Source organism: Sapajus apella, unplaced genomic scaffold (assembly GCF_009761245.1).
Source record: "Sapajus apella isolate SASKATOON/1434 unplaced genomic scaffold, GSC_monkey_1.0 scaffold64, whole genome shotgun sequence".
Classification (NCBI taxonomy): Eukaryota; Metazoa; Chordata; class Mammalia; order Primates; family Cebidae; genus Sapajus; species Sapajus apella.
The window spans coordinates 9,556,300-9,567,324 of record NW_022437004.1 but is presented as its reverse complement, the minus strand read 5'-3'; the positions used below and the strand labels follow the sequence as shown (position 1 = coordinate 9,567,324).

Below are 11,025 nucleotides of genomic sequence, written 5' to 3'. Positions count from 1 at the left end.
ATGTACAAAGCCACAAAATATCATCTATACAGATTAAAAACAATTTTAAGATATTATTTACCAATTATTCAGTGAATGGTTTTACTGGGGTACATTTTCAAACCTTTCAGTCAACTGGCTTTTAGTTTTAAGCCCAAATTGATTCATATATTCACTGCAGGATATTTCAAAAAGAGGGCAACAGTAAGGCATTAGTAAAAATAACATTGCAGTAGAAACAGATTTTGCATATGTGAAAATTTATAAAATACATTAATCACTTTTAAAAAGAACTTAGTTGTAGTATCATTAATTCACATGGTACTGAGAATTGGACCCTTCAACAATTATTTTTCTATAGAAAATTTTATCTATCTGTAAGCAAGGTCTTTTCAACAACAACAAAACAATCCCTCCAGGAAACTACATGGCTGTATAAGACAAATAAGCAAACATACCATTTGACAGAGATTTCTGCCTGAATTTTAAAATAAAAATGTCCACACTCTTTTGTTAAACAGTAAGCCTCTGTCAAAAATGTATTTCTTATTTTAGGTTACAGGATTAAAGGACAAGATGATACTTACAAGTAAAGAAAATTTATAAGAAAAAATTTAACAAAAGTTTTTCAATAAAAGTATTGTAACATTCAAATTTGACTTATAACAAAAGAAAGAAGATTGCAAACGAATATGTTTATGGGTTTTCCAAACATAAATAAATGAAATAGTGTTTAGGCAGTAGGGCTCATGCTGATGGCTAGCAGGAAGTTAACAGAGTGTAATCCATTCAGAAAAGATCTTTAATGTACAGATAACAATCCCAAATTATGGCCTGTAGCAATTTATTCATCACTGCCATTTTTCTTCCAAAATAAAGCCTTGATTAAACCATTCATACCCTTTATCATCCATACCTTTATTTCAGAGATTGAGGAACTATATACAACAAATGAATTTATTTTTACCATGGGGATAACATACTCTACCTCTCTGCCAACGTTATTTGAAAATCTTCCACATCAAAACAACTTGACAGCAGATATAAACAAATAAATACGCAAAGATCTTGCATTACAGTCCTTTAAAGATGCATGTAATTCATGCTGTTAACCTTTGCATCACAGTGCATAGAATCCAAATATAAACATTTGGAATGACTTTTAAAGCAATGTTGGATCCTTCACTTTATTTATATTCCCACTATAACTGATAAGTTCATTTCATAGGCCCTATCATGCATTAATCATTGAATGACAGGAATTATTGAAAACTTTTCCTGTTACAACATCCATTGCCAGCAGTGAACGTACCAAAACCACCAAGGAAGTCATTGTATTGCACGATACATGAGGACCTAGAGCTTTTTCAAAAGCTTAAAAAAGTAAAAATAAAACATGGAATTATATTTGTTGTTTTCTGACACCTGCATTAAAACTATATGACTAATAAAAGCATGTCAGTTGCCTAGACTGAACCAGCGATCAACACGTGCCTACAATGCACACAAGGAAAAATGCAATAAAAGAAAGTAGTCTTCACTGCCTATAGGTCACTTCTAGTCAAAAGTTAAAGTTCAAAGTCTGAATGATCAAAGTGTTCATCCTCTCTTCTTAAGATAGCCATTGTTAGCATCCTCTCTTCAGAAGATAGCAGGACTATCTTCTGCTAGGAAGATGCTAACAATGGCATCAACAAGTGTCATCGTGATACCACCATTTTGTTTTCTTTGGATTCTTGTTACATGTTCGTACATAGAAAGAATCATCTGGTGGTCATCTTTTTTCTTTACAGCTGGAAAGCATGCTAATAATAATAAGACTAACTGATTGAACTGAGAGTGCTGGGGACCAGTCTTCTGTTAGAGTGGATAAACAGATATGACCATTGCTATAAATATGAGTATGAACAGGAACATTTTCACCAGTAAACACGGCTGTGTAATTGAATTTCGAACACTCTTTTCATTTAAAGTCATCCCAAGAGGTAGGTCATTTTGCAAATCCAACAGTTCTTTCTGTAGTCATTAAGACTGAAATAATTCTTAACTGACAACTGCAATGCATCACTTTGGCATAACATACTTAATCTAGAAATAAAAGATATTAGCCTGAAAAGAAAATTATACTACTTTTTTTTTGAGATGGGTCTTGCCTTGTTGCCCAGGCTGGAGTGCAATGGAATGATCTCGGCTCACTGCAACCTCTGCCTCCTGGGTTCAAGCAATTTCCTGCCTCAGCCTCCTGAGTAGCTGGGATTACAGGCTTGTGCCACCATGCCTGGCTAATTTTTTGTGTCTTTAGTAGAGATAGGGTTTCACCACGTTGGCCAGGCTGGCCTCAAAACTATGACCTTGTGATCTGCCTGCCTCAGGTTCCCAAAGTGCTGGGTTATAGGCATGAGTCACCACGCCGAGCCTGAAAATTGTACTCTTCTTTAAAACAGCAATCAATATCATATGAAGACCTTAAGAATTTCAAATGAGATTGCAGAAGTTGAAGTTTTATGTTTCCTATAAATAGTTACAAAGGAGTGATTGTAATGGCAAAGTTGGTATGTTCTGATAGCTTTAGTGTTCTCTGCCTCATAAGTTTCTGTAAGGCAATCTCCTTCTCAGATTTAATTTTTTTTTTTTTTTTTGAAATAGAGTTTTCCTCATGTCACCCAGGCTGGAGTGCAGTGACATGATCTCGGCTCACTGCAACCTCTGCCTCCTGGCTTCAAGCCATTCTCCTGTCTCAGCCTTCCAAGTAGCTGGGATTGCAGGTGTGTGCCAACCAAGCCCAGCTAATTTTTGTAATTTTAGTAGAGACGGCGTTTTACCATGTTGGCCAGGCTGGTCTTGAACACCTGACTTCAAGTGACCCACCCTCTTGGCCTCCCAAAGTGCTGGGATTATAGGCATGAGCCACTGAGCCCAGCCTCAGATTTAAAATTTAATGCAGGAACAGAAAACCAAATACTGCACATTCTCCCTTATAAGTAGGAGATCAATATTGAATACTCATGGTCATAAAGATGGAAACAACACTGGAGCCTACTAGAGGGGAAGGCAAGGAGAGGAGCAAGGATCAAAAAACCACCTATCAGGTACTATGCTCGCTACCTGGGTGACAGAATCATTTGTATTACAAACCTCAGGGACACACAATTTATCCATGTAGCAAAAATGTACATGTACCCTCCGAAATTAAAAAGTTGAGAAAAAATATGTACGATTTAAGGCCAAGTGGGAGGCAGAGTTGAGGGTGCCTAGTAAATGTCTGCTAATTATTGCCTCTCTAAACTTAACCATATATACAAATGACACTGTGTCGGTAAAGTATTGATTTGGAAAATAAAGTGAGTCATAGGTAAAATGAATTTAAAATGTTATCCCCAAATGAAATAATATTATGGAAAGAAGTTCCAAAGGTCTAGCTTGTTCAATACTTTATAATGTGAAATAGAATACTTAAAATAGCCACAATCTTTGATACAATCAAATAACCAACAAAATCTGCCAATTTGGGCTTCCTAAAATTCTCTTGGGGGCCCAAATCATCCATTTTGTATGGTCATGTAACCATATAGCTAATGCCAAAGCTCCGGGTTTTTTTTTCTGCAATTCTTTCCATTCGGTGACTGAATGGAAAGGACACTGCTCTTTGCAAAAGTAAGATTTTCACGGACATCTTGCTCTTTATGATTTCAAGAAGCAGATAAATATTCTTCACTTACTGTTGTCACGATATAGCAATCCAGAAAAAAGATTTGATATCACAAAGAAATGAGTTCATTCTAAAATTTCATTTGAAATTTTCTGGTCACAGTGTTGGAGGGAGGCATGGGTAAGTATTAAAATGAAGCACTTGCTTAAACCAAAGGGGATTTCCTAATCAGAAGTGAAAGCCTCCTGATACTCTGCTGCAGGCGTCTGATACTGCAGCCCTTCCTAAGTGCAAATCTCACATTCAAAGTCATTTCTCCATGCCTGTCAAGTGAACTGAACCCCCTGATTGTCTGTCTAGGACAGTGATCCATTTCTAATGTGTGAGGCTACAGTTTTTGAACTCATAAACTGTAAACTGTATTAAATAAACTGTCTCCTGATTGATGAGTGCTGCTCTTATAGGCTAATTTCTCATCTAAACAGTGATATGAAAATTCTTGCTAAAGGGTTGGTGACAGGACTAAACGGGGGTAATAGCAGACTTAATCAAGAAAGACAAATGGGATTCATTAACAACTGGCACTCAGCAGACAGTCTTCAGAGATTTCTCAGCACAATCTCATTGGTCCAATCGAAAATAATTGTGTGCTGCTTTTATCACGGAATGCAGAACAAGGCCAGTGAAAAATTCTATTGGTGATATTAAGTAGAATTCAAATTTGGATTGAATTTTGTGCCAGGCAGCCCATCTTTGGATGAGAGGAATGCAGGGGGAAAACATCCTGGGTTTCATGCTGGGATTTTTTTTCTCTGAGTGATCATTTTTCCCACATTGCTCATTCCACCCCAGTATCTTAATCAACTGGATCTTGCCCTAACTGGAAGGGATGAGTATGCCAGAGGCATCTGGTTTCTGGCTGGCTTCAGAATTGGCCCATGGTCCATTTTGTCCAAGCTTGCTGAGCTCCTCTTCCAGTAATGCCTGTCTTATTGAGTTGTTTAGATTTGGCTTAAGCGGCAGAGATGGCTAACTCTTTACCAGAGGCGTGCTCCACTTCCGTAGGAGAGAGAGTTTCCTGGGAAGTTCCTTCTAAATCGGGAGCTATATTTCCCAGTTCCCGTGCATTCACACGAGGAAAGTGTGACTGAGTTATTGCCAGTGGTTTGTGGGCCAAAGCAATGCATGCCATTTCCACACCTGTCACGTAATAACTTTCACACTTAGTCTTTCACTCTCTATTTTTCTGATCTGTCAGCCAGAGTTAGAGGATCCAGCAGATCCAAGCCACTTGTAGATGATGAAGTCACAGACAGAAAGGAACATGAGTCATATGTGGAAAGGGTAGTGGATTTTATATGTAGGAGAAATAGTTCCTGCATTATACCACTGAGAATTGGGGGTTTATTTGTTGTAGCATCTAACTTTACTTTGATTGAGGCAGTTAGTTTTATGTCTGCCCTTTGACCTATTGGCTTTAGTGACCTTACTGATCTTAACTGACCTCCTTACCTTTTGATTTTGTATATACTTGGGCTTTAAGGCATGCATACCCTTCTGGCAAGTCTTGTGAACTCTAAGCTTCATTTTCGGATGAGGGTTTCTTACTGGCCTGCTTTCCCACAGAGCCCATTCTCAGGTACCCAGGTATAATGTGTGCCTCCGCCACACCCAAACTGTCAATGAGAAAATGAGATTGGACACACATAGTTGAAGCCAATTGACATTTAATTTTTAATTTTTTTTTTAATCTTTAGCATCAAGAGGATATAAAGGAATGTTATAGAAATAGCTCCCCATCTGGTCAGATGGAGGGGAAGCAACAATTGTGGCCCAGAAGTTTTAAATGCTGCTTAACCCAGTCTCCTCTGGGCTGCACTTCTTGGGTAATTGGGCTGACAACAGCAGAACCATTCTGAGACCCTGTGGCAGATGCTGTTGTGGCCTGCCCATATCCTTTCAGCTCCCACTGTTCCATTACCTGTCAACGGGGTCTACTGCAAGATACTGTTATTCTCCAACTTGGGGTTTTATCTTGACAGGTATGAAGTGGCTCTGAGGGCAGCTATAGCCCATGACAGACGAGGGTTAGGGGATAAAAAGCCCAGCCTCCTTGCCCCTTAGCAGGAGGCATGCTCTGCATTGTCTCTCGGAGTGCCCAGTGGGGCTGAGTCTCAACTGCCGGTCTGCTATTATGCACATGTCATTGTCTCCCCCCTCCCCGCCCCCCATTCTGCTATTCATTTCCCTATTTCTCTACTGGGAATTCCTAAGATTGCTACCCAAATTAACTACTTCTGCTCAAATCCTTGTCACTAGATCTGCTTTTGGGGAATCCAGCCTAAGACACTGGCAAGCTTTATTTTCATTTTAGGGATTATGATGTCAGCTGTTTTTGAACCTCAGCAAATCAATTGATGGGAAGTAGCTGCTGATCTGATGTAGTGAATTATTATCTGCTAAATGGGAGAATTAAAAACAGCTAATATATAAATTTGATATATAAATTAGTATGCTGCATTAAAGCGAATTAAAGCTGAGAATTATATAGAAAATAATTTTTGGTGTATGTGGACGTGGTGAGAGCTGTAATCACAGATACATTTTATCTAGTTGAAGCAACTTCAGTAAATGTGGTCACTCCATCTCTTTTTTCTGCGCTCTTTTGACGGTTCAACTATATTGTTCTAGATATAACATCAAGGGACATTATGGCTGCTCTACACTTGAGGATGAAAATTTCCATTTGAAGAACAAGTTACCTGTACCTGGCAGGTGCAGTGACCTGGCAGCTGCCTCAGAAGTGGCAGTTCTTGCTGCCAGCTGTGCTCTGATCTATTTCTACTCGTATGCTTGTGTAAGCCATACTGCCTAGTGGACATGCCAGTGTGGCTGGGTAGTGGTTTTTATCCTTCCTACGACCTCTCAGGTGCCTTATGCCCCCAGATAAATTTCCAATCTTAATAACAGTTGTATGCTGACCAGGATAATATATCTTCAAGTAATTTAACATAAATACAAAAATAAATATAAAAACAAGTAAAAACATTAAAGCTTGTTATGCATTGTGGTTTTAGCACAAGCCCATCTCTCCATCCACTTTCTGCAGATGGCTGCATGAAGCCCTTCCCAGTTAAAAATTCTGGAGCTGTTTCAACTCTAGGTACAAGTAGAGCCACAGCATGAGTGAGTGCCATGAACAAGGTTTACACTAACTTTGTGCCCTGTCCAAGATCTTTGTGCTTGCAACTCCCACCTCCCTCCAAGGCTTTACGTGAACCACTATTTCCCCTGCCTCTCCCAATCATTAGATGATTGTGAGAGTGAAATATGAGTCTAGCCACACATAATCCTTTAAACTTTCAGCAGAAGCAGGTGATAGTATATCTTTGCCCTTCAGACACCTGAGGCAACTCTAGCCACACCCCCTCAAACTCTCTAGGACCCATAATAATGAGTAAGTCAAGTGGAGATCACAACTTTGAGGGTAAACAGCCAAATACCCCTCAGCATCTACGGATGCCTGTGTTATCGCCCTGAAGGATTTCTTCAGGTTTTGAAGAGCGATGTAAGAGAGTTTTCTTGCATTGATTCTAGCCCCTGAGTTGTTGAAAGGGACACTTCTCAGTATGGCAAAATATTTCATTCCCTGTAGCTAAGGCTTAGCAGATGTCTCCTGATGAAAGCCACTAAGCAAAGGCTTGGAAATTCACCTAAAACTACAGAAACACAGAACAGGTGCTAATTGACGCAGGAGAGCCTGGGCTTCTAGTGAAGGTCTCAGAAATAAAAAACAACAACGCAGAATGTGATTAGAGGAGTCTCACTGGATGCCATGGAATAAATAATATGTATATAATGTATAAGATGTATATATTTTATACATATCATGCATTGCATATGTATCTATATCCTTTTATTTAAATGATGATGGTACACTATACACTTTTATGTACACTGTTTGGTCACTTAATGCTAAATCTTAGGGATTGTGTCATAGTTCTCTTTATAGAAAAGGCTTGTTATTTTCTACATATATAAATATAATGAACTTATGAATATAGTTATTAATGTTACATAAAAGGTTATATCATTATTAGATTTAATCTCTGACATATAATCATTGTTCCTGCAATTAATCATAATGCAGCTTCAAGCCAATTTAATAACTTGCAAGTATTCATATTTTCTAAAGCACCCCAGATTTAATTAAATATAAGTTTTAGTGGTAAGACTAATGTGGAGACTGCTGATACCTCATGTATCTTTCAAAAGAGATGTTTAGAACTCAAGTTACTGTGAGCATTAATAACATGACTTTAAAAATCATTTAGGATCAATCATTAGTAAGAAATCACATATTATTAAAGTGAGATAATATGATTAAGTAGAACTCTATAACTTGCTAACAGGCTTTTGTGTATGCTTGATGTGATGAAGGAGTTTATTAGAAATGTGATGTTATTTACTTGAAAAGGCAAATTTGCACTACAATGTTGCCTTTGGATTACTTTTCCTAATTTTCTCTTTCTACTTATAACTTGCTGTGGTAGAGCCCATAATAATTAAAAACAAAAAAAAAATTTTAAATTAATCAGTATTCTGGAGAATGTGTAATACACACATTTTGCCATAGTTTTTTTCATATATATATATAGATATTTTATCATCAAGCAACTGAGAAAAGATGACATATACTTTTTCTCATAGGTGCTCCACTACTGTGTGTTTTCTTCCTTTACGTATTCTGCCCATCACCAAGTACTATGTCTTGCAAATCGTAGACACAGAGAAATAATAGTAGCTGAACTGTACCATGCTAAATCCGATATTAAAAATCGTTCTTTATTTGTGAACAGAAATAGCTCCTTATCCTCTAGCTAATAATGACAACAAAAATTCAAAGAAGTTTCTTTTTTTGGGGTTGCAAGTGAAAGAAACTGAGTGAAACACGGTGCCAAAATAGAAAACTCTCTAATAGTGATCTCTAAGTAGAAGTGACACTTTACGTGATTTCTGGGTCTGACTCATTGCTTTTGGGAAACTGGAAAGTTTATTGAAAAGTCTGATCTTTATAGCATGACAAAAACTCCTTGGGAAATATGTAACAAAAAGTCCTAGAGATAACTTTGGCACTGGGAGAAGAGAAAAAGATTTACTGGAGTGGGAAACCAGGAGTGCAAAATCAGAGGTGGTGGTTGGGCTGCAAAGGGACAAGCAAAGGCCCGTGTGGAAAGCATCTCTCTGTCTTCTGCTAATAGAACGGATGCTTTTAGAGAAGTATAACTGAGGCTATAAAAGTAAATACAACTGATAGTAGAGACTTATTATAATTTTCTGATCTTAGGAAAATTATTTAACTGCTTAGTTTCTTTATGTATAAATTGGGGATAAATATCTACTTATTTAATTATGAGGATTAGATGAGCAAATTCATGCAAACCGTCTAGTTGTTTTAGCATATAATAAGTGCTCATCAATGTTAGATATTGTTATTTCCTGTTCTATAAATGGGAATGGGGAAATTGTCCCTTTGAGTAGATTCTTAGCCAGACTGTGGAATGGTCTATTTCTTTCTTTTTTTTTTTTCTAGATGGAGTCTCCCTCTGTTTCCCAGCCTGAAGTGCAGTGGTGCAATCTCAGCTCACTGCAACCTCTGCCTCTCAGGTTCAAATAATTCTCCTGCCTCAGCCTCTCGAGTAGTTGGGACTACAGGTACACACCACCACACCTGGCTAGTAGAGACAGGGTTTCACCATGTTGGCCAGGATGGTCTTGATCTCCTGACTTCGCTCTGCCCACCTCAGCCTCCCGAAGTGCTGGGATTACAGGGGTGAGCCACAGCGCCCAGCCAGGAATGGTCTATTTCTAACCAGCATTCCAACTATCAATAGGGAAGACAGTTGACCAAACACTGCCTTGGGATAGCAAAAAATGAATGATTGCCTTTCTGAAGGGATGCCAGATTCTCCTCCTGTTGATGCCACTGAAACACAACAAAGCATGCCAAGAGGGCCTCCGACGCTGTCCATGAAAGCAGAGGTATACAGTGATAGGTTCGAGGTGAGTATGTGAAAGCACCATGAGAAAGAGTCATTAGGACCTCTAAAATGAATCCTGAGGCTTCCCAGGATACTACGGAGACCTTACGTAGGCTATCTAGTTCTTAAAAGGAAACACCAACATCTGTTCTACTTGTGTAGCATGGCAGTGAACAGTCACATAGAAGTGATAACGAGCAGCTAAAGCTACAACCAGTTTATCCATTTCCATCTCTATTCATGCTAATACAGGTTGACAGACTGGAATGCCAACCAGTGTGTGGACAGTAAGAAACATGCTTTAAGGAGGGGATTGGCTTGGGTCTGCTGGGTTGTGCTATGCCCAGAAGGGATGCCTATAAGAATACATGAGAATAGAGGTTCCAAGGCTGCCAGACTAGGGTCATTCATTACCAATGGAACTTGGGAATTATCAACTGGGTATTAGAGCTGGATTGTGCCAAGCATAAGCAGAAATGTAGAATGAGGAGGAGGGTACACAATAGAGACATCTGATACTGAGAAGAGGTAAGAGCTGCGGCCACAAATACTGATACTCCCAACCTGAAGTCAGGAGTTCGAAACCAGCCTGGCCAACATGGTGAAACCCTACCAAAAATTTTGTATTTCTACCAAAAATACAAAAATTAGCTGGGCGTGTCTGTGTGCGTCTGTAATCCCAGCTACTCAGGAGGCTGAGGGATGACAATTGCTTGAACCTGGGAGGTGGAGGTTTCAGTGAGCCGAAATAACACCATTGCACTGTAGCCTGGGCGACAAAGCAAGACTCCACCTCAAAACACAAAAAAAGCGAAACTGATATTGCCAAACCTACCTGAGAAAGGGCATATTCTAAAAGAACAATGTCAAATTGGTCAGAGATGGACTGACCATCAGAGATTTCCAAGCAGTGCCTGTCAAATTCTGGATACTATACAAGAGGGCTAGAGGATAAAGGGACATTTCTTCTCCCCAGAGGCTCTGCTAAAATTTGACCCACACTGAGCACTTGCTCATTCAGGCACTTTCCACTTGGTAAATGAATGGGAGGCATCAGACCCTTTCAGCTTCGCCTGGACTGATATCTGGCATGTATCATTTCCTTCTTCCCTCAATTTTCCATTGTCAAATCATCCATTAAATTGGATTGAGTCTGCCTAAGCCAGCCTGTGTTGGAGTGCTCAGGGGAGATTACTTTGAAGGGAACAAGACCTTGGCTGTCAGGCAGGTTAGCACAAGCTCTCACTGCTCGACTTCTCACCTCGCAGAGGTCCTGTGACATCTCAGAGGGCTCCAGCCACCTAACATGCTTTCTCCTCTTAGCGCCCTTCTTTCCCTGGCTCAAAAACTGTGATT

At 39.2% G+C, this 11,025-nt stretch overlaps 1 pseudogene; it reads right to left on the bottom strand.

Moving 5' to 3' along the window:
• Window positions 1–1,622: 1,622 nt before the first annotated feature.
• Window positions 1,623–9,725, bottom strand: LOC116530033 (annotated as a pseudogene).
• Between the last annotated feature and the right edge of the window lie 1,300 nt (window positions 9,726–11,025).